The following is a 25855-nucleotide window of genomic DNA, read 5'->3' as shown; positions in this document are numbered from 1 at the left end:
CTGAGGCCGTTCACAATCGAATACATCCGAAGACTTGCAATTAGACGGATAATCGCTCCAGTTGAGATAATGATCACAAATCAAAGGCTATAACATGAAACATCTGTTGATTTGTTCAAATGGTATAGAACTTAGGAGGTTTACAATAGGCACCAGCAGAATTGTGAAAATTGAGTTTTCGCCACACCGTGATTGTTAACCAGGCTTGCGGTTTATTAAGTAAATGTGGTAACATACACAGCAGTGTTGGAACCATACAGCGTTGGCGATATTAGTGGTAACAGGTAGTCTCACATCTGAGGAGCTAGGTGCTCAATACAGTGGGCTGCACGGGATCACGCATGTGTAGCGGCATCTTGGTAAAGGTGCCTGACCTGGATTCATTGTAAGGACATAGGAGACGGTACAGGAGCCCATTCCTCTCCAGCAACAAAAAAGATTGTTCATCCAACTTGTTTATACTGCTCTTTTTAGTAAATCAATACACTTAAGGATACAGTTGAGTTTAATCTGGCAATGGAAGACTACTACAGTAATGTGAGCTTTGCCTTAGGACCACCAGTGTCTCAAGACGTCTTTGACATGATAATGCAATGATGATTAATAGATCTTGTTATAATATTAAAAATCCTACGGGGCAAAAAAGTTCCCCATTTTTATGTGTTACAATACTTTATGCGTGAAAAGCAATAAATATATGTATTACATTCTTCCTCTTTTCATGCTGTTGTGGACAAAAAAAAATCCTTATGCAAAATATAGAACAAGGGCCAAAAAGTAGTTCTCAGTTTATGTTTAACATTATATTTTAGATCACTTAAAATTATTATCACTTAAAATTATTATCTTACTCCACACTTTAGCTGGTGAAAAGATTCAGGGACAGAGGCAAGAACACGTGTGCTGGAATCCGACTGTAGCCTTTAATAATGTAAAATCTATTTTTCTTTAATTAGAATTATAATTTATAATTTAATTATAACCTTTGTAATTATAAAAAAAAAAAAAAAAAAAACCTGCTAAGAACACCTGCTGCCATTATCACTGTCAAGGTTATCAGATTATTTATTCATTTAAAAAAAAAAAAAATATTTCAGAGCAGAAATCTGTCCGTTACATATGTAGTACAACACAATGGCCTACTTTTTACTTCTCCTCTCCGGGAGAAGACCGTAGAGGAGACACTGCTGGCCACTTTGGGGGGCTATCATGTCATAAGGCCCCACCTCTGTCATGGCAAATACCGCGATTTGCGGGTCCGTGGGAAGGGACAGACTAAATTCTGCAATTTGGTTAATTAGCCACGCCCCCTCCACACAGAACCGTGATTCCAGTTTTTTCGTCCCCCATGCTGCCTACTTCACTAGGAAGTCTTTAGGGGGTCTGAAAGACAATCTGAAAAACTGAGAGTCTCCCGCAACTTTTGGGAGAGTAGGTAAGTATGATGTAACTAATGGGCCCTACACACTGGCAGATAAACCAGAACGATATGAACGTTCTCGTCCATAAATGAATGAGAACTCATTCATATCGTTCTGTGTGTAGGCACCAACGATTAATGATGCGCGGCCCTGCGTTCGTTAATCGTTGGTGCCCCGTCGCTTATGCATGCAGGCCAATATGGACGAGATTGTCCAAATTAGCATGCAGTGCTATGGAGCCGGGTGACGGGGGGAGTGAAGAAACTTTACTCCCCCCGTCACTGCTCCCCCGCCGCCAGGTCGCCCATTAAGGGCCCTACACACATATCGATCTGCCGCCAAGCTGCCCGACGGCGGATCGATATGTGTGTAGGGCCCTTAAGAAGAAACTGCAGATGCACACTCTAAGCACTAAGAATACTAGTAATCAAAACAATTATAATAAACCCTACAATTTAACATGTAGTAAACTTTAGGTTCTAAGAACAAAAAATGGTAGCCCACCTACCATGTCCCAGTGACTCCTTTATTCCTGCATGGCATTACAAGTCTAAGGGGTATATTCAATTAGGTTTGAAAGCTGCCATCTGTGATTCTACCTATTCAATCCAAGCTGTTTTTATTCGGCAAGTCTGGGAATTCGACTTGTCGAATAGTACGTGAATCAGTGGTATAGCTGGCGATTCATGTACTTTTGAGGGAAATGGGGCCAAATCCGATAGGATTTGGCCCTGTTTCCGACCATCTCAGTCCGACATAAAAAAATGTCAGACTGAGATGAGGGACTGTGGAGTAGAGGGGGGAGAGTCGCGGGAAGACGGGGGAAAGCCGCGGGCAGCCACACGGGGGGAGAGCAGTGCTGGAGGATGTCACAGCCGCCGCTCACGGCAGCGTCCACCCGGCTCCAGCAAGCAAGACCTCACTTGCTGGAGCCAGGTGGACGCTGCCGTGAGCAGCAGCTGTGATGCCGGGATGGGGAGCGGAGGGATGTGGAGACTGAGGCAGAGAGATGGGGGGGGGGGAGACAGGGGAGAGCTACGGGCAGACTGGGGAGAGCAGTGCTACAGCAGCGGCTATATAGCCGCTGCTGTAGTGCTGCTCTCCACAATCTGCCCGCGGCTCTCCCCCGTCTAGCTCCTGCATCTCAATTCGACTTTTTAAAAGTCGAATTGAGATGACACTGAATAGCCCAAGTCGAATCCATTCCGACAAATAAATGTCGGAATGGATCCGACTTAAATTGAATATACCCCTCAGTATAATATAACTGGCAAGTTTACTTTAATACCTACCTTTATCTATTGCCTGTCTGCTGTCTTACTCTTGCTGATCACTGGAGGTGCGGCCCTAGACCCATAGCAACCAATCAAACTGTAGCTATCATTTACTAGAATTTATTTGACACATTCTAGTAAATGAAAGCTACAGTTGGATTGGTTGCTACCTCCACTTTAGTAAATTCACCCATAAGGCATTCCTCCCAACTATCCCGACAACAGCGGGACAGTTCCACTATTCGGTCACTGTCTGCAATGTCCCACAGGTGTGGGGAAGGCTGGATCACCGCTTCTCTGCACAGCAAAGCACTGTGCATGGCATCTAGCAGTGCAGGGAGGTGAGCCGGGGAGCGCTGGGCATGCACCCAAAATGATGAAAATGGAGGTTTGTGCCATAAGGCCACACCCTACCAAATAAGGCCATGCGCGCCCACCCGTGGTCATGCCCCATTCAGCCGATGTTCTGCCCCCTTTATGGCTGCACACTCCAGGGGCATACGAGGGACCCGATCTGCAAACATTAATGGTTGGGTGGTATGCATAAGGGTGGGATGTATTGCATGTACTCAGGGGCGGATTGGGAACAAAAAGCGGCCTTGGAAAAATTTGTACTAGTGGCCCCACATGGGCAGCACCAGAGGTGTAAGGTCTAGCCATGGGCAATGGCAGCAGCACCCTCCCACCAAGACTTTGCAGATAGTGGGGATGTCCAGTATCAAGGGGCACGTTAAAAATAAATAAAATGAAATATTCTGAGCACATTATATGATACACCTTCAGAACTTAGGAAACTATATCATTCTTTAGAAAGATATATTTTCTTGGTTATTACACCAACCGTATCCCAATCACTATTCACTCAATCTTATATGTCAGCCAAGCAGGCAGACAGAGCATACACTAGGGATGTGCACTTGAAATTTTTCGGGTTTTGTGTTTTGGTTTTGGGTTCGGTTCCGCGGCCGTGTTTTGGGTTCGACCGCGTTTTGGCAAAACCTCACCGAATTTTTTTTGTCGGATTCGGGTGTGTTTTGGATTCGGGTGTTTTTTTCAAAAAACCCTAAAAAACAGCTTAAATCATAGAATTTGGGGGTCATTTTGATCCCAAAGTATTATTAACCTCAAAAACCATAATTTCCACTCATTTTCAGTCTATTCTGAATACCTCACACCTCACAATATTATTTTTAGTCCTAAAATTTGCACCGAGGTCGCTGGATGACTAAGCTAAGCGACCCTAGTGGCCGACACAAACACCTGGCCCATCTAGGAGTGGCACTGCAGTGTCACGCAGGATGGCCCTTCCAAAAAACACTCCCCAAACAGCACATGACGCAAAGAAAAAAAGAGGCGCAATGAGGTAGCTGTGTGAGTAAGCTAAGCGACCCTAGTGGCCGACACAAACACCTGGCCCATCTAGGAGTGGCACTGCAGTGTCACGCAGGATGGCCCTTCCAAAAAACACTCCCCAAACAGCACATGACGCAAAGAAGAAAAAAAGAGGCGCAATGAGGTAGCTGTGTGAGTAAGATAAGCGACCCTAGTGGCCGACACAAACACCTGGCCCATCTAGGGGTGGCACTGCAGTGTCACGCAGGATGGCCCTTCCAAAAAACACTCCCCAAACAGCACATGACGCAAAGAAGAAAAAAAGAGGCGCAATGAGGTAGCTGTGTGAGTAAGATAAGCGACCCTAGTGGCCGACACAAACACCTGGCCCATCTAGGAGTGGCACTGCAGTGTCACGCAGGATGGCCCTTCCAAAAAACACTCCCCAAACAGCACATGACGCAAAGAAAAATGAAAGAAAAAAGAGGTGCAAGATGGAATTGTCCTTGGGCCCTCCCACCCACCCTTATGTTGTATAAAAAGGACATGCACACTTTAACCAACCCATCATTTCAGTGACAGGGTCTGCCACACGACTGTGACTGAAATGACGGGTTGGTTTGGACCCCCACCGAAAAAGAAGCAATTAATCTCTCCTTGCACAAACTGGCTCTACAGAGGCAAGATGTCCCCCTCATCATCATCCTCCGATATATCACCGTGTACATCCCGCTCCTCACAGATTATCAATTCGTCCCCACTGGAATCCACCATCTCAGCTCCCTGTGTACTTTGTGGAGGCAATTGCTGCTGGTCAATGTCTCCACGGAGGAATTGATTATAATTCATTTTAATGAACATCATCTTCTCCACATTTTCTGGAAGTAACCTCGTACGCCGATTGCTGACAAGGTGAGCGGCGGCACTAAACACTCTTTCGGAGTACACACTTGTGGGAGGGCAACTTAGGTAGAATAAAGCCAGTTTGTGCAAGGGCCTCCAAATTGCCTCTTTTTCCAGCCAGTATAAGTACGGACTGTCTGACGTGCCTACTTGGATACGGTCACTCATATAATCCTCCACCATTCTTTCAATGGTGAGAGAATCATATGCAGTGACAGTAGACGACATGTCCGTAATCGTTGTCAGGTCCTTCAGTCCGGACCAGATGTCAGCATCAGCAGTCGCTCCAGACTGCCCTGCATCACCGCTAGCGGGTGGGCTCGGAATTCTAAGCCTTTTCCTCGCACCCCCAGTTGCGGGAGAATGTGAAGGAGATGTTGACAGGTCGCGTTCCGCTTGACTTGACAATTTTCTCACCAGCAGGTCTTTGAACCCCAGCAGACTTGTGTCTGCCGGAAAGAGAGATCCAAGGTAGGTTTTAAATCTAGGATCGAGCACGGTGGCCAAAATGTAGTGCTCTGATTTCAACAGATTGACCACCCGTGAATCCTTGTTAAGCGAATTAAGGGCTCCATCCACAAGTCCCACATGCCTAGCGGAATCGCTCCCTTTTAGCTCCTCCTTCAATGCCTCCAACTTCTTCTGCAAAAGCCTGATGAGGGGAATGACCTGACTCAGGCTGGCAGTGTCTGAACTGACTTCACGTGTGGCAAGTTCAAAAGGTTGCAGAACCTTGCACAACGTTGAAATCATTCTCCACTGCGCTTGAGACAGGTACATTCCACCTCCTATATCGTGCTCAATTGTATAGGCTTGAATGGCCTTTTGCTGCTCCTCCAACCTCTGAAGCATATAGAGGGTTGAATTCCACCTCGTTACCACTTCTTGCTTCAGATTATGGCAGGGCAGGTTCAGGCGTTTTTGGTGGTGCTCCAGTCTTCTGTACGTGGTGCCTGTACGCCGAAAGTGTCCCGCAATTCTTCTGGCCACCGACAGCATCTCTTGCATGCCCCTGTCGTTTTTTAAAAAATTCTGCACCACCAAATTCAAGGTATGTGCAAAACATGGGACGTGCTGGAATTTGCCCATATTTAATGCACACACAATATTGCTGGCGTTGTCCGATGCCACAAATCCACAGGAGAGTCCAATTGGGGTAAGCCATTCCGCGATGATCTTCCTCAGTTGCCGTAAGAGGTTTTCAGCTGTGTGCGTATTCTGGAAACCGGTGATACAAAGCGTAGCCTGCCTAGGAAAGAGTTGGCGTTTGCGAGATGCTGCTACTGGTGCCGCCGCTGCTGTTCTTGCGGCGGGAGTCCATACATCTACCCAGTGGGCTGTCACAGTCATATAGTCCTGACCCTGCCCTGCTCCACTTGTCCACATGTCCGTGGTTAAGTGGACATTGGGTACAACTGCATTTTTTAGGACACTGGTGAGTCTTTTTCTGACGTCCGTGTACATTCTCTGTATCGCCTGCCTAGAGAAGTGGAACCTAGATGGTATTTGGTAACGGGGGCACACTACCTCAAGAAATTGTCTAGTTCCCTGTGAACTAACGGCGGATACCGGACGCACGTCTAACACCAACATAGTTGTCAAGGCCTCAGTTATCCGCTTTGCAACAGGATGACTGCTGTGATATTTCATCTTCCTCGCAAAGGACTGTTGGACAGTCAATTGCTTGGTGGAAGTAGTAAAAGTGGGCTTACGACTTCCCCTCTGGGATGACCATCGACTCCCAGCAGCAACAACAGCAGCGCCAGCAGCAGTAGGCGTTACACGCAAGGATGCATCGGAGGAATCCCAGGCAGGAGAGGACTCGTCAGAATTGCCAGTGACATGGCCTGCAGGACTATTGGCATTCCTGGGGAAGGAGGAAATTGACACTGAGGGAGTTGGTGGGGTGGTTTGCGTGAGCTTGGTTACAAGAGGAAGGGATTTACTGGTCAGTGGACTGCTTCCGCTGTCGCCCAAAGTTTTTGAACTTGTCACTGACTTATTATGAATGCGCTGCAGGTGACGTATAAGGGAGGATGTTCCGAGGTGGTTAACGTCCTTACCCCTACTTATTACAGCTTGACAAAGGCAACACACGGCTTGACAAATGTTGTCCGCATTTCTGGTGAAATACTTCCACACCGAAGAGCTGATTTTTTTGGTATTTTCACCAGGCATGTCAACGGCCCTATTCCTTCCACGGACAACAGGTGTTCCCCGGGTGCCTGACTTAAACAAACCACCTCACCATCAGAATCCTCCTTGTCAATTTCCTCCCCAGCGCCAGCAACACCCATATCCTCCTCATCCTGGTGTACTTCAACACTGACATCTTCAATCTGACTATCAGGAACTGGACTGCGGGTGCTCCTTCCAGCACTTGCTCTTCACGTCCAGTGTTGGAAAGGTCAGGCATCGCAACCGACACAATTGGACTCTCCTTGTGGATTTGGGATTTCGAAGAACGCACAGTTCTTTGCGGTGCTTTTGCCAGCTTGAGTCTTTTCAGTTTTCTAGCGAGAGGCTGAGTGCTTCCATCCTCATGTGAAGCTGAACCACTAGCCATGAACATAGGCCAGGGCCTCAGCCGTTCCTTGCCACTCCGTGTGGTAAATGGCATATTGGCAAGTTTACGCTTCTCCTCCGACAATTTTATTTTAGAATTTGGAGTCCTTTTTTTACTGATATTTGGTGTTTTGGATTTTACATGCTCTGTACTATGACATTGGGCATCGGCCTTGGCAGACGACGTTGCTGGCATTTCATCGTCTCGGCCATGACTAGTGGCAGCAGCTTCAGCACGAGGTGGAAGTGGATCTTGATCTTTCCCTAATTTTGGAACCTCAACATTTTTGTTCTCCATATTTTAATAGGCACAACTAAAAGACACAGAGGTAGCTACAGCCGTGGACTACCGTACTGTGTCTGCTGCTAATATAGACTGGATGATAATGAGATGAAATCAATATATATTATATCACACTAGTACTGCAGCCGGACAGGTAGATATATTTATTATGTAATGACTGATGACGGACCTGCTGGACACTGTCAGCTCAGCAGCACCGCAGACTGCTACAGTAAGCTACTATAGTAGTATGTATAAAGAAGAAAGAAAAAGAAAAACCACGGGTAGGTGGTATACAATTATGGATGGACGAGCGACTGCCGATACAGAGGTAGCTACAGCCGTGGACTACCGTACTGTGTCTGCTGCTAATATAGACTGGATGATAATGAGATGAAATCAATATATATATATATATATAATATCACTAGTACTGCAGCCGGACAGGTATATATATTTATTATGTAATGACTGATGACGGACCTGCTGGACACTGTCAGCTCAGCAGCACCGCAGACTGCTACAGTAAGCTACTATAGTAGTATGTATAAAGAAGAAAGAAAGAAAAAAAAACCACGGGTAGGTGGTATACAATTATGGATGGACGAGCGACTGCCGACACAGAGGTAGCTACAGCCGTGGACTACCGTACTGTGTCTGCTGCTAATATAGACTGGATGATAATGAGATGAAATCAATATATATATATATATATATAATATCACTAGTACTGCAGCCGGACAGGTATATATATTTATTATGTAATGACTGATGACGGACCTGCTGGACACTGTCAGCTCAGCAGCACCGCAGACTGCTACAGTAAGCTACTATAGTAGTATGTATAAAGAAGAATGAAAAAAAAAAAAAACCACGGGTAGGTGGTATACAATTATGGATGGACGAGCGACTGCCGACACAGAGGTAGCTACAGCCGTGGACTACCGTACTGTGTCTGCTGCTAATATAGACTGGATGATAATGAGATGAAATCAATATATATATATATATAATATCACTAGTACTGCAGCCGGACAGGTATATATATTTATTATGTAATGACTGATGACGGACCTGCTGGACACTGTCAGCTCAGCAGCACCGCAGACTGCTACAGTAAGCTACTATAGTAGTATGTATAAAGAAGAAAAAAAAGAAAAAAAACCACGGGTAGGTGGTATACAATTATGGATGGACGAGCGACTGCCGACACAGAGGTAGCTACAGCCGTGGACTACCGTACTGTGTCTGCTGCTAATATAGACTGGATGATAATGAGATGAAATCAATATATATATATATATAATATCACTAGTACTGCAGCCGGACAGGTATATATATTTATTATGTAATGACTGATGACGGACCTGCTGGACACTGTCAGCTCAGCAGCACCGCAGACTGCTACAGTAAGCTACTATAGTAGTATGTATAAAGAAGAAAGAAAAAGAAAAAACCACGGGTAGGTGGTATACAATTATGGATGGACGAGCGACTGCCGACACAGAGGTAGCTACAGCCGTGGACTACCGTACTGTGTCTGCTGCTAATATAGACTGGATGATAATGAGATGAAATCAATATATATATATATATAATATCACTAGTACTGCAGCCGGACAGGTATATATATTTATTATGTAATGACTGATGACGGACCTGCTGGACACTGTCAGCTCAGCAGCACCGCAGACTGCTACAGTAAGCTACTATAGTAGTATGTATAAAGAAGAAAAAAAAGAAAAAAAACCACGGGTAGGTGGTATACAATTATGGATGGACGAGCGACTGCCGACACAGAGGTAGCTACAGCCGTGGACTACCGTACTGTGTCTGCTGCTAATATAGACTGGATGATAATGAGATGAAATCAATATATATATATATATAATATCACTAGTACTGCAGCCGGACAGGTATATATATTTATTATGTAATGACTGATGACGGACCTGCTGGACACTGTCAGCTCAGCAGCACCGCAGACTGCTACAGTAAGCTACTATAGTAGTATGTATAAAGAAGAAAGAAAAAGAAAAAACCACGGGTAGGTGGTATACAATTATGGATGGACGAGCGACTGCCGACACAGAGGTAGCTACAGCCGTGGACTACCGTACTGTGTCTGCTGCTAATATAGACTGGATGATAATGAGATGAAATCAATATATATATATATATAATATCACTAGTACTGCAGCCGGACAGGTATATATATTTATTATGTAATGACTGATGACGGACCTGCTGGACACTGTCAGCTCAGCAGCACCGCAGACTGCTACAGTAAGCTACTATAGTAGTATGTATAAAGAAGAAAGAAAAAAAAAAACCACGGGTAGGTGGTATACAATTATGGATGGACGAGCGACTGCCGACACAGAGGTAGCTACAGCCGTGGACTACCGTACTGTGTCTGCTGCTAATATAGACTGGATGATAATGAGATGAAATCAATATATATATATATATATATATATATAATATCACTAGTACTGCAGCCAGACAGGTATATATATTTATTATATAATGACTGATGACGGACCTGCTGGACACTGTCAGCTCAGCAGCACCGCAGACTGCTACAGTAAGCTACTATAGTAGTATGTATAAAGAAGAAAGAAAAAGAAAAAACCACGGGTAGGTGGTATACAATTATGGATGGACGAGCGACTGCCGACACAGAGGTAGCTACAGCCGTGGACTACCGTACTGTGTCTGCTGCTAATATAGACTGGATGATAATGAGATGAAATCAATATATATATATATATATAATATCACTAGTACTGCAGCCGGACAGGTATATATATTTATTATGTAATGACTGATGACGGACCTGCTGGACACTGTCAGCTCAGCCGCACCGCAGACTGCTACAGTAAGCTACTATAGTAGTATGTATAAAGAAGAAAGAAAAAGAAAAAACACGGGTAGGTGGTATACAATTATGGATGGACGAGCGACTGCCGACACAGAGGTAGCTACAGCCGTGGACTACCGTACTGTGTCTGCTGCTAATATAGACTGGATGATAATGAGATGAAATCAATATATATATATATATAATATCACTAGTACTGCAGCCGGACAGGTATATATATTTATTATGTAATGACTGATGACGGACCTGCTGGACACTGTCAGCTCAGCAGCACCGCAGACTGCTACAGTAAGCTACTATAGTAGTATGTATAAAGAAGAAAGAAAAAAAAAAACCACGGGTAGGTGGTATACAATTATGGATGGACGAGCGACTGCCGACACAGAGGTAGCTACAGCCGTGGACTACCGTACTGTGTCTGCTGCTAATATAGACTGGATGATAATGAGATGAAATCAATATATATATATATATATATATATATATATAATATCACTAGTACTGCAGCCGGACAGGTATATATATTTATTATGTAATGACTGATGACGGACCTGCTGGACACTGTCAGCTCAGCAGCACCGCAGACTGCTACAGTAAGCTACTATAGTAGTATGTATAAAGAAGAAAGAAAAAAAAAACCACGGGTAGGTGGTATACAATATTATATATATATTATATACAATTATATATATATATATATATATATATATATATATATATATTAAACTCACTGGTGGTGATTATTAAACTGGTGGTCAGGTCACTGGTCACACTATCAGCAACTTGCAAGTAGTACTCCTAAGCAGACAATCACAATATATATTATACTGGTGGTCAGTGTGGTCACAATGGCAGTGTGGCACTCTGGCAGCAAAAGTGTGCACTGTACGTTATATGTACTCCTGAGTCCTGCTCTCAGACTCTAACTGCTCCCCACTGTCAGTGTCTCCCCCACAAGTCAGATAATATACAGTCACACTATCTATCACTTCAGCAAGTAACTACTAGTACTCCTCCTAATGCTCCCCAAAATTACTACTGTGTCTCTCTCTACTGTCTCACTCTCTTCTCTATAAACGGAGAGGACGCCAGCCACGTCCTCTCCCTATGAATCTCAATGCACGTGTGAAAATGGCGGCGACGCGCGGCTCCTTATATAGAATCCGAGTCTCGCGATAGAATCCGAGCCTCGCGAGAATCCGACAGCGGGATGATGACGTTCGGGCGCGCTCGTGTTAACCGAGCAAGGCGGGAAGATCCGAGTCGCTCGGCCCCGTGTAAAAAAACCTGAAGTTCGGGCGGGTTCGGATTCCGAGGAACCGAACCCGCTCATCTCTAGCATACACTATATCATCTGCAATCACAGGCTAAGTGGCAAAGAAATTTTCATATATGCAAATTATTTTGCATCTTATTCATTATGTCTATAAACAGGACCACATGTCCTCAAACAAAACAGGCCCCACAGGTGCGTCGGCCCACCGGGAATCTTCCCTGTGAGCCCTATGGCCAATCCGCCTCTGCATATACTATGCGACACATTCTGCCCTCTATCGCATGCATACTGACATTTGAATGCATTCGTATGCATAAATACCTACTTCAAGTTCAGGGGACAACGTTTTTGATAAGAAATGTACCTTATGAAGAGAGGACTTGCTAGTGTATGACCCGGGAGTCCTACTGCACATGAGCAGTCATTGGCATGGACAGCCATTGGCCTGCACGTGTGCAATTTTCAGGCGTGGAGAAGGAATCCTTTGGATCCCTCTCTTGGTAATTATTGCTGCGGAACCTTTTTAATACACACAGTATGGGGATTCATATGTACTGTGGTAAACCTCCGAATTAGGCAGTTTTCTGATGTTTAACCTAATTATTAACTTCGACTTCAGAGCTGGGTTTAAAAAATGACAGTTTTGGAGCTGGTTGGTTGGGCCTGTAACACTGGCCACTTTATATCCATCCAAGGCGTAGTAAATAGCAGTGCCGTAACTAGGTGTGTGCAGAAGGGGCGTTGCCCACAGCGCACACCTAGTTAGAGCGCATATTCCCCCTGTGCTCCCACTGCCCGCATACCCGTTCAAGGGGCACAAAGTGTGCAGCATTGTAATGAGTCAGACTGACTCATTACAAGCCGCCTGTGCCCTGTGATGTGCGCGGTCACCGGAGCGAGGGGAAGAGGAGAAGGGAGGGGGACTCTGAAGCCTGCAGACCCCGAGAAAGCAAGGCGGAGACCCCGCCCAGCAATACTTGTTGGTCACGCCCCCACGCCGGCCCAGCTTGAGAGGGGCAGGTGAACTGATGTGCTGCTGGCCTTGCCTGCATTCCCAGATCTCCTGCTCTCCCGGCCAGGTCAGCAGCTGGAGGTGCGTGCTCTATGGTTCGGGGATTTTTAAAGGGGGCGTGGCCACGGGGGGTGCGCGATTAGGCCACGCCCCCGACTTGGCCTTGGCAAATTGTGTGCAGCCCTACCTGCTCAGTGCTCTCTCAGCTTCTGACTAATTACTCATGCAGTCATTCACCCTGGAGGTAAATTGTGTGTGGTGCCTACAGGGGACAGAGTGTGTGCATGTGTATCAGGGGCGTTTTAAGAGAGGAGGAGGCCCAGGTGCAGCCTCCTCCGTTCGGGCCCCTCTCTGCCGGCAGCGGGAAGAGTCTGAGCACTAGAGCGCTCAGACTCTACTGAGCATGCGCAGATCCCCGGGAAAATGGCGCGGCGGCTATTTTCCCTGAGATTTCTCTACTGCGCATGCGCAGAACTCCGTGAAAATGGCCGCTGGGCCATTTTCATGGAGTTTTAACACCGCCGTGGACGTCACCGCGGGACTACGGAGGGGTGAGTATTCCGAAAATGGGTGCAGCGTGTGCGGTGGGGGCCCCCTCTGGACTTAGGGGCCCGTGTGCACCGCACACACTGCACCCATTATAGAGACGCCAGTGGTGTGTATAGGGACTGGGGGGATGACAGACGCTGTCTGCCGTAATGTGTAAAAAGGGGACGATGTCTGCCATAATGTGTAAAAAGGGACGTTGTCTGCCGTAATGTGTAAAAAGGGGGCTCTGTCTGCCGTAATGTGTAAAAAGGGGACGCTGTCTGCCTTAATGTGTAAAAAGGGGACAATGTCTGCTGTAATGTGTAAAAAGGGGGACGTTGTCTGCCTTAATGTGTAAAAAGGGGACGATGTCTGCTGTAATGTGTAAAAAGGGGACGCAGTCTGCTGTAATGTGTAAAAAAGAGGGACGTTGTCTGCCTTAATGTGTAAAAAGGGGACGCTGTCTGCCTTAATGTGTAAAAAGGGGGACGCTGTCTGCCGTAATGTGTAAAAAGGGGAATCTGTCTGCCGTAATGTGTAAGAGGGGCTGTACCTGGTGTAGTGGCGCTACTGTGCGGCGTAATTTGAATAATGGAGACTACTATAATATGTAATGTGAATTGGTATTATTTTGTTGTCACACCCCTTCCCCATGAAGCCACGCCCCTATATTTTTTACGCGCGCCTACGGCACGCACTGCCTCTTTTTTTACATAGAGGGGGGGGGCGCCGATGCCCTATCTTGCACACAGCGCTAAAATGTCTAGTTACGGCACTGGTAAATAGACCCTCTTAAATAAATAAGACACACATATTTTTTTAAATAATGCATTTATTTGGTATGAAAATGGTCCTGCACATGTATATAGTTATACTGAAATAAAACTGAATTAAAACTGTATGAATAATCTTCATTGGATCAGCCTTTCATTTCTGGGGAAAGATGACAAACAATTGACGCATGGAAAGTTTACCTGGGGATAAAGTTAAATGTATTTGTTAATTTTTGGATGAAGACAGAATACAGTAAAAATACATTTGCTTTAATGATAAACTAACTTCCTTTTCTTAATGGGTCTCTTCTTCTAAAGTGTAATAACTGGCTACAAATTAATCTGTAGTTTTTCCACTATATAGAACACAGCATTGCACGCATCCTTTCCGTAGACCCATTTTAATTATATTAATCACGTAATAGTGCAGCGATTGTTTATAGCTGATATTTAAAAGGGAAAGCTTTTACTAGCAAGACACCACTAGTAAAAGCATTGCTCTTTTAATTATCGGGCATAAATGTGAGAAGCGTTGGTATTTGCAACCCAACACTTTATAAATAAACCCCCTTACCTCTACACACCATAAGGTGTGAGGCACCGGGTGCGACTGAGCACTGAGCCACCCTGGGAAGTGTAGCGTACCACCGTTATCTTTACATTTTGCATCTTATTTGCATTTGACACAGTAAAACACCACTCACAGTTTGCTAGTGACATTGAACTGCGACTTTTAATGTACAAGAATTGGTTTTAAGCACATACTGTACAAAGGTGGTCATTCCTAGTTGTTCGCTCGTTGCCGATTTTCGCTATATTGCGATTAGTCGCTTACTGCGCATGCGCAAGGTTCGCAGAGTGCATGCGCTTAGTTATTTTACACATTAGTTAGGTATTTTACTCACGGCATAACGAGGAATTTTCATCGTTCTGGTGATCGTACTGTGATTGACAGGAAGTGGGTGTTTCTGGGCGGAAACTGGCCGTTTTCTGGGCGTGTGCGAAAAAACGCTGGCGTTTCTGGGAAAAACGCGGGAGTGTCTGAAGAAACGGGGGAGTGTCTGGGCGAACGCTGGGTGTGTTTGTGACGTCAAACCAGGAACGAAACTGACTGAACTGATCGCAATGGCTGAGTAAGTCTCGAGCTACTCAGAAACTGCTAAGAAATTTCTATTCGCAATTCTGTAAATCTTTTGTTCGCATTTCTGCTATGCTAAGATACACTCCCAGAGGGCGGCGGCCTAGCGTGTGCAATGCTGCTAAAAGCAGCTAGAGAGCGAACAACTCGGAATGAGGGCCACAGTCTCAGATGAACATGGTGTGATAAAAAGCTGTGGCTGCTTTATTGTAGCACTTTGTATACAGGTTCAGACTCAGGTTCAGACTCAGTTGCACATAGATGCACAAATATCACACATCACTTTGATCAGTGATATCTAGCAAAGTAGTTTTGTTGATTTAGTTATGCTAATAAGGCTCACATTTTGAACGAAACAGACGCTTGGAGCACTCGAGTCACCTGAAACCTGGCATTCCGAGAGAGGTTGTTTGGCGCCACTGAAGCCAAGCCACAGTGTATGCAGACACATCTGTAAGAACATTTGAAAAATAAGCAGCACAATGTAGTCTACATGCTCTTGACTATCAAGGCCAGCTACACACAGTGGAAATAGCTCTTCATTGAGAGTATTAAATATTTATAAGAACACTGCTTATCAGCATATAGTAACATCTCCCAGAATGCAATGCTATATATACTCAGGAACTAGTGTGTTATGCTCAGGAACCAGTGACTCATACTCATAAACCAGTACTTCATGCTCAAAAACCAGTATCTCATGCTTAGTGGTATAACAATCATGGTCAAAGAAGCTGAAACCGCAAAAGGGCTCTGGGGTCGTGTAACATACCAAAAGGGAAGGGAAGCGAATCCCTGGCAGCCGCAACGCACAATTTAAAATTTCCATTGCCAGACAACATTAGTAGATTCTTAATAAGCCTCACAGGGGGGAATCAATGAGCCCTGGTAATTTAATTGATCCCCGAGGCTACTCAATTGTCCCCGAAGTCAGCCCACAAGCGGCACTATAATCATCTGTTTTTGTGAGCCATGACAGTGTTAACACATAGGATTGAGACTTTATCCTGGATTCTATGGGTGAGATTCAATTGTTTGAATAGTCAGTTGGGTGTCTATTTTTTCCTAATAGACAGACACCCAACCGACTTATCAAACATTTGAATATCCCCCTATGTGTTAACGCCCGAAAACAGAAAAATTAACATTCGAAACAAACGAGCTGTAATTGAATAGCCTTAAGGGAAAAAGCTCTAGGCAACTCCCGGTTTTCACTCACATTAAATTATTGGGGATAATTGAATTCCCCCAAGCCATTTTGTATTTCAAGCATAGTGTAAACGCATATGAACCTTGCACTTCAGTGACGCAAAGGGAGGAATGCTCAACTGTACATTAATAGGCCAGGACCAAAATTTGAACTTCAATGAACTCATCATAAAGTAAATCTGGCTTTCTATACTGTATGAGATTGGTGAGTTTAAAGAGGAAGCTAATTTAGCTGCTATTTCAGGTCTCCCCAATATAGGCCTACCACATCTTGATACAAAAAATGAAAAACTATAGTAAAGTGGATTTTTGTGTTTTAAATCATGAAGGCTAGACACCAGAGAAACTCATTATTTGGGAAAGCATTTTAAGTATACTGTACTGTAGGTTACTATAAAAATAAATAAAGCTGAATGCATACATCAGGTGGAGAAGCATAACATAATTCACCCAATTCTCATACTCAAGGTATAATCATGAGACATGTCGACAGTGATAGTGTCAAAAATGTACTGTCGGCAGCACTATGCTGCCACTATGACGCCAAGAAGGTTAAAATGCTACTTAAAGCATTTTAACTGCGCTGTCAGTATAATGGGGCCCATTCATGTGCGAAGGTTGCTGCAATTTCCCGTTCTGCCGATGGCTGGCTTGGGGGGGACTGGAGAAATTCAACATGTTGGCAGTGTAATTGGTAAGCATTACTTACAAGAGGGAATGCAGAAGCCAACAACAAAGTTGTCTGAAGGTAGAAGACAACATTTCTTACCTTCCTTTAGTATACTGCAGTCTTGCACCTGTGGTCCTTCAAGCTCAAGTGGTGGTTAACGCAACCTGATCATTGATCTCAATGGTGAATAGGGTGATGTCAGAATACAAAACCTTGAGAATATTTTATGAATATTGTTGTGTTTATGACATGGCCCATCAAGTTTCTGGGAAACTGTGTTAATCTACTGATATTCTGTTAGCTATAGAGACAAACGATCGCACAGCCATCCAAGCTGTACCGTACAGTAACTGAAACCACGGGAAGGTCCATGTGTAGTCAGATAAGATGTCTGGTATTTGGCACACAGAGAATATTAGTGCATGGAACTATAGGCCTGAAGCAGAGGTGCGCGCAGTTGCATGTGCAGCTGTGATTTTGTACATTGCTGTCAAAATATGGCAATGACTCAGACACCATCTTTTGCTTAGATACAGCCACTGCCGGCGTATCACAATCGCTGCGAACATACAAAAGTGGACACATACGAAACATTGGGCATGCATCATTTGCAGCCTTATACCTCTGAGCAACTGTATGCTGAGAAAGAGCGTCTCACAGGTCCCCTCCAGCTGCATAGGAATATGGAGTGGCTGACTATGGCATGCCCAGAAAATGTTCCCGACACACCTATATTTTTATAGCCACCTCCCGTACTTCCCTCATACACTGACTGAAAACATCCACAACACACCAATATGCCCTAAATGTTGATGTAACTGAAGATACAATAAAATAAGCGCTCAACACTAACTGCAAAGGCAATAGCACCTATCTTAGGCTGTGGAGAGCACTGGAAAATCCCTTCCTCTGTATAGCACAATTACCAAATACTTCAAGGTTAATATACTGTAGGTAAGTTATATGTGTACATGTATTGTCAATCAATTAACTGTGTGTGTGATGTTACAGTGTTGAGAAAATGACTACGAACGTTTCGAAATTATTTGATTTTGACCATTAATTAGACCCAGGGCCTATTCTACCATAGGCAGAGAAAAGCAACTTATCAGTAATTCTTACTGCCAGAAAATGGAAGGATGATAAATTCTGGCGTGTTACAGTAAATTGTGCGGAAGAGGCTGTTAGCACCCCAGTACTCTTATTAATAATGAGTTATAAGAACTGCTAGCACCATGTCGCTAATTGCCATTCCTATTACAGTACAATGGGGAGTGCCTAAACAGCACTGGCCAAGAGTGGGAAAGGGGGTATATTTTCCATTCTCACGTTGGGTGTGTTGGGTGTCCTTAGACAGGCTTAGCGACTTTCCGGCTACCCCATGAGGGAGGGGGGAGATGGGTCAGTATTACAGGGGGTGTGGCCTCGTCGTGGGTGGGCAGTATGGGGGCATGTATGCGCGATTGCTTTATTGTGGTCCCGCCCCCCGCTATTCAATACCCAGATTTAACAGCACAGAATAGCGGAGGGCGGGGCTGTGATGACGCAATTCAGCACGAATCTCATAATTGGCCTCCCTGGACCACCCACTATGAAGGACGGCTGAAGGAGGCTGCAGAGGGTGAGGCCGGATCCGGGAGACTTGCTTACCTTTCTGGAGGGCCGGGAGCAACACCCAATTTTCATGAGCCTCCCGGCCAATCCAGGAGGGAAGGCAAGTATGGTCCTTTGCCTGATCCCACTTTTTTTTAAAACAAATTGAAAATGCCCACCTTATTCTGCAATTAACCATACAATTGTGCACGTACAGGTGTGCCCTTTCTTGTCTATCCTCTGTACGCTATGAGTCAAGTTGCACAGGGTGCATGAAAACCACCATCTCCTGTGCGACTTGGCCAGCACACAAAACATACACATGCCGCATATTCATTTAATCTATGCAGTCTGCTTGTGCATCTTATTCACATAGCAATGTGAATAAGACAAATTTTGGGGAAAAAGACGCACAAAACGAAGTTCATCGTTAGTAAACTCTTTTGGGACTAGCCATGACTAGAAGGGCAGTTTAACATGACTGCAGCAGCAATGAAGGAGGATATATCTGTATTGGCAATAGAAGTATACCTAAAGTGTTTCCAGTCCTACCCCAATCACACCACACAGCTGAATAAACAGGCTGTTGTTATATCTGCTCGATTCATACAGTAAAGTAATTATTCTACAAAGTACGATTGTGTATTCTGTTGTGTAACACTGTTTGCATGAACTTTGCTTATCTCCTGTAGGAAGTTTGGAACCCACATGGTAGCCCTACCAACCACTCACGTGCTTTAGGAACCACAAAAGACATGGAAGTTTCCATAGGGCTCTAACCAGGGTCATCCCCCATGAATTCAGATCATGGTTGACATCAAATCATTGCAGACCTAAAGTAATTAATGAAATCCGAGTTCGCTGGTCATGCGGGATGCTGGCCGAACTGGGACATCTTTTTAAAGGGGCAATCATTTACAAGGCATGGTTTAGCCTTGTAAATATTTCCCCCTTTAAAAGAACGTCCAAGTTTGGCCAGCAACCCACAACTCAGACTCCATTAAATCCGGGCCCATTGCTGCTTTAGCAAATTCCTGGCTTTACCTTTCAGCTTTCTTCCAAGCTCAAAGTAATTTTTTTTTTCAAAAACATTTTTGGAACGTGATCTTGTAAAACAACCTGTTTAATGACACCAGGAGAAGGCAAAACATTTTATAGAGGCAGTGTACATAAAAATATATAGTAGGAAAGGGAAAGAAATATTTTTCTTCATTCCAACGTAACAGTATGCTTATATATAACCATCATTGTCACAGGTCCAAAAGAGAAAATATTGAATACATACTGTATTTTGTGGTCAAAATAATAAAATAAAATCTTCAACACTGACAAACTGGAAAATATGTTTATAATTTATCCTGTAGGATGGGCAGAAAAACCTAAAACATAGAAATATATTTATGTAGGTGAGACTAATTTGTTTAAAGCACTGATACACTGAATTTTCTCTGACGTCCTAGTGGATGCTGGGGACTCCGTAAGGACCATGGGGGATAGCGGCTCCGCAGGAGACTGGGCACAAAATTAAAGCTTTAGAACTACCTGGTGTGCACTGGCTCCTCCCCCTATGACCCTCCTCCAAGCCTCAGTTAGATTTTTGTGCCCGAACGAGAAGGGTGCACACTAGGTGGCTCTCCTGAGCTGCTTAGTGAAAAGTTTAGTTTTAGGTTTTTTATGTTCAGTGAGACCTGCTGGCAACAGGCTCACTGCATCGAGGGACTAAGGGGAGAAGAAGCGAACTCACCTGCGTGCAGAGTGGATTGGGCTTCTTAGGCTACTGGACATTAGCTCCAGAGGGACCGATCACAGGCCCAGCCATGGATAGGTCCCAGAGCCGCGCCGCCGGCCCCCTTACAGAGCCAGAAGACAGAAGAGGTCCGGAAAATCGGCGGCAGAAGACGTCCTGTCTTCAACAAGGTAGCGCACAGCACTGCAGCTGTGCGCCATTGCTCTCAGCACACTTCACACTCCGGTCACTGAGGGTGCAGGGCGCTGGGGGGGGGCGCCCTGAGACGCAATAAAAACACCTTGGATGGCAAAAAATGCATCACATATAGCTCCTGGGCTATATGGATGAATTTAACCCCTGCCAGAATACACAGAAAAACGGGAGATAAGGCCGCCGAGAAGGGGGCGGAGCCTATCTCCTCAGCACACTGGCACCATTTTCCCTCACAGCTCCGTTGGAGGGAAGCTCCCTGGCTCTCCCCTGCAGTCACTACACTACAGAAAGGGTTAAAAAAGAGAGGGGGGCACTAATTACGCGCAGTATTAAAAATACAGCAGCTATAAGGGGAAAAACACTTATATAAGGTTATCCCTGTATATATATAGCGCTCTGGTGTGTGCTGGCAAACTCTCCCTCTGTCTCCCCAAAGGGCTAGTGGGGTCCTGTCCTCTATCAGAGCATTCCCTGTGTGTGTGCTGTGTGTCGGTACGTTTGTGTCGACATGTATGAGGAGAAAAATGATGTGGAGACGGAGCAGATTGCCTGTAATAGTGATGTCTCCCCCTAGGGGGTCGACACCTGAGTGGACTGTTGGAAGGAATTACGTGACAGTGTCAGCTCTGTATAAAAGACAGTGGTTGACATGATACAGCCGGCTACTCAGCTTGTGCCTGTCCAGACGTCTCATAGGCCGTCAGGGGCTCTAAAGCGCCCGTTACCTCAGATGGCAGATATAGACGCCGACACGGATACTGACTCCAGTGTCGACGGTGAAGAGACAAATGTGACTTCCAGTAGGGCCACACGTTACATGATTGAGGCAATGAAAAATGTTTTACACATTTCTGATAATACGAGTACCACCAAAAAGGGGTATTATGTTCGGTGAGGAAAAACTACCTGTAGTTTTCCTGAATCTGAGAAATTAAATGAGGTGTGTGATGATGCGTGGGTTTCCCCCGATAACAACTGATAATTTCTAAAATTTTATTGGCATTATATCCTTTCCCGCCAGAGGTTAGGGTGCGTTGGGAAACACCCCCTAGGGTGGATAAAGCGCTCACACGCTTGTAAGAACAAGGGCTCTACCCTCTCCTGAGATGGCCGCCCTTAAGGATCCTGCTGATAGAAAGCAGGAGGGTATCCTAAAATGTATTTACACACATACTGGTGTTATACTGCGACCAGCAATCGCCTCAGCCTGGATGTGCAGTGCTGGGTTGGCGTGGTCGGATTCCCTGACTGAAAATATTGATACCCTAGATAGGGACAGTATATTATTGCCTATAGAGCATTTAAAAGATGCATTTCTATATATACGTGATGCACAGCGGAATATTTGCCGACTGGCATCAAGTCTAAGTGCGTTGTCCATTTCTGCCAGTAGAGGGTTATGGACACGACAGTGGTCAGGTGATGCGGATTCCAAACGGCATTTGGAAGTATTGCCTTATTAAGGGAGGAGTTATTTAGGGTCGGTCTTTCAGACCTGGTGGCCACGGCAACAGCTGGGAAATCCACGTTTGTACCCCAGGTCGCCTCTCAACATAAGAAGACGCCGTATTATCAGGCGCAGTCCTTTCGTGGGCAAGCGGGCAAAAGGTTCCTCATTTCTGCCCCGTGACAGAGGGAGAGGAAAAAGGCTGCAGAAATCAGCCAGTTCCCAGGAACAGAAGCCCTCTCCCGCCTCTGCCAAGCCCTCAGTATGACGCTGGGGCTTTACAAGCAGAATCAGGCACGGTGGGGGCCCGTCTCAATGAATTTTAGCGCGCAGTGGGCTCACTCGCAATCAGACCCCTGGATCCTTCAGGTGATATCTCAGGGGTACAAATTGGAATTCGAGACGTCTCCCCCTCGCCGTTTCCTAAAGTCGGCTTTACCGATGTCTCCCTCTGACAGGGAGGCAGTTTTGGAAGCCATTCACAAGCTGTATTCCCAGCAGGTGATAATCAAGGTACCCCTCCTGCAACAGGGAACGGGGTATTATTCCACACTGTTGTGGTACCGAAGCCGGACGGCTCGGTGAGACCGATTCTAAATCTAAAATCTTGAACACTTACATACGGAGGTTCAAATTCAAGATTGAGTCACTCAGAGCAGTGATTGCGAACCTGGAAGAAGGGGACTACATGATGTCTCGGGACATCAAGGATGCTTACCTTCATGTCCCAATTTACCCTTCTCACCAAGGGTACCTCAGGTTTGTGGTACAGAACTGTCACTATCAGTTTCAGACGCTGCCGTATGGATGGTCCACGGCACCCCGGGTCTTTACCAAGGTAATGGCCGAAATGATGATACTCTTTCGAAGGAAGGGAATTTTAGTTATCCCTTACTTGGACGATTCCCTGATAAGGGTAAGATCCAGGGAACAGTTGGAGGTCGGTGTAGCACTATCTCAGGTAGTGTTGCGGCAGCACGATTGGATTCTCAATATTCCAAAATCGCAGCTGATTCCGACGACTCGTCTTCTGTTCCTAGGTATGATCCTGGACACAGTCCAGAAAAAGGTGTTTCTCCCGGAGGAGAAAGTCAGGGAGTTATCCGAGCTAGTCGGGAACCTCCTATAACCGAGCCAAGTCTCAGTACATCAATGAAAGGGTTCTGGGAAAAATGGTGGCTTCCTACGAAGCAATCCCATTCGGCAGATTCCACGCAAGAACTTTCCAGTGGGACCTGCTGGACAAATGGTCCGGGTCGCATCTTCAGATGCATCAGCGGATAACCCTGTCACCAAGCACAAGGGTGTCTCTCCTGTGGTGGTTGCAGAGTGCTCATCTTCTAGAGGGCCGCAGATTCGACATTCAGGACTGGGTCCTGGTGACCACGGATGCCAGCCTGCGAGGCTGGGGAGCAGTCACACAGGGAAGGAATTTCCAGAGCTTATGGTCAAGCCTGGAGACATCACTTCACATAAATATCCTGAAGCTAAGGGCCATTTACAATGCTCTTAGCTCAGCAAGACCTCTGCTTCAAGGTCACCCGGAGTTGATCCATTCAGGCATCATCACGGCAGTCACCCACGTAAACAGACAGGGTGATACAAGAAGCAGGAGGGCAAGGCAGAAGCTGCAAGGATTCTTCGCTGGGCGGAAAATCATGTGATAGCACTGTCAGCAGTATTCATTCCGGGAGTGGATAACTGGGAAGCAGACTTCCTCAGCAGACACGACCCCCACCCGGGAGAGTGGGGACTTCACCCAGAAGTCTTCCACATGTTTATAAAACTCGACAAGTATTGCGCCAGGTCAAGGGACCCTCAGGCAATAGCTGTAGACGCTCTGGTAACACAGTGGGTGTACCAGTCAGTGTATGTGTTCCCTCCTCTGCCTCTCATACCCAAGGTACTGAGAATTATAAGATGGAGAGGAGTAAGCACTATATTCGTGGCTCCGGATTGGCCAAGAAGGACTTGGTAACCGGAACTTCAAGAGATGCTCACGGAGGATCCGTGGCCTCTACCTCTAAGAAGGGACCTGATCCAGCAAGGACCCTGTCTGTTCCAAGACTTACCGCGGCTGCGTTTGACGGCATGGCGGTTGAACGCCGGATCCTGAAGGAGAAAGGCATTCCGGATGAAGTCATTCCTATCCTGATCAAAGCCAGGAAAGATATAACCGCAAAACATTATCACCGCATTTGGCGAAAATATGTTGCGTGGTGCGAGGCCAGTAAGGCCCCGACGGAGGAATTTTCAACTAGGTCGATTCCTACATTTCCTGCAAACAGGAGTGTCTATGGGCCTGAAATGGGGGTCCATTAAGGTTCAAATTTCGGCCCTGTCAATTTTCTTCCAAAAAGAACTAGCTTCAGTCCCTGAAGTTCAGACGTTTGTGAAAGGGGTACTGTATATACAGCCTCCTTTTGTGCCTCCAGTGGCACCTTGAGATCTAAATGTAGTTTTTGGGTTCCAAAAGTCACATTGGTTTGAACCACTTAAATATGTGGAGTTAAAATATCTCACATGGAAAGTGGTCATGCTGTTGGCCCTGGCCTGGGCCAGGTGCGTGTCAGAATTGGCGGCTTTATCCTGTAAAAGCCCTCATCTGATTTTCCATTCGGACAGGGCGGAATTGAGGACTTGTCCTCAGTTTCTCCCTAAGGTGGCCTTCAGCGTTTCACCTGAATCAACCTATTGTGGTGCCTGCGGCTACTAGGGACTTGGAGGACTCCAAGTTGCTAGACGTTGTCAGGGCCCTGGAAATATAGGTTTCCAGGACGGCTGGAGTCAGAAAATCTGACTCGTTGTTTATTCTGTATGCACCCAACAAGCTGGGTGCTCCTGCTTCTAAGCAGACTATTGCTCGTTGGATTTGTAGTACAATTCAGCTTGCACATTCTGTGGCAGGCCTGCCACAGCCAAAATCTGTAAAAGCCCATTCCACAAGGAAGGTGGGCTCATCTTGGGCGGCTGCCCGAGGGGTCTCGGCTTTACAACTTTGCCGAGCAGCTACTTGGTCAGGAGCAAATACGTTTGTAAAATTCTACAAATTTGACACCCTGGCTGAGGAGGACCTGGAGTTCTCTCATTTGGTGCTGCAGAGTCATCCGCACTCTCCCGCCCGTTTGGGAGCTTTGGTATAATCCCCATGGTCCTTACGGAGTCCCCAGCATCCACTAGGACGTCAGAGAAAATAAGAATTTACTTACCGATAATTCTATTTCTCGTAGTCCGTAGTGGATGCTGGGCGCCCATCCCAAGTGCGGATTGTCTGCAATACTGGTACATAGTTATTGTTACCAAAAAATCGGGTTATTGCTGTAGTGAGCCATCTTTTCTAGAGGCTCCTCTGTTATCATGCTGTTAACTGGGTTTAGATCACAAGTTATATGGTGTGATTGGTGTGGCTGGTATGAGTCTTACCCGGGATTCAAAATCCTTCCTTATTGTGTACGCTCGTCCGGGCACAGTATCCTAACTGAGGCTTGGAGGAGGGTCATAGGGGGAGGAGCCAGTGCACACCAGGTAGTTCTAAAGCTTTACTTTTGTGCCCAGTCTCCTGCGGAGCCGCTATCCCCCATGGTCCTTACGGAGTCCCCAGCATC

This window comes from Pseudophryne corroboree, chromosome 2, assembly GCF_028390025.1.
Source record: "Pseudophryne corroboree isolate aPseCor3 chromosome 2, aPseCor3.hap2, whole genome shotgun sequence".
Taxonomy (NCBI): domain Eukaryota; kingdom Metazoa; phylum Chordata; class Amphibia; order Anura; family Myobatrachidae; genus Pseudophryne; species Pseudophryne corroboree.
This window is presented reverse-complemented; position numbering follows the sequence as displayed.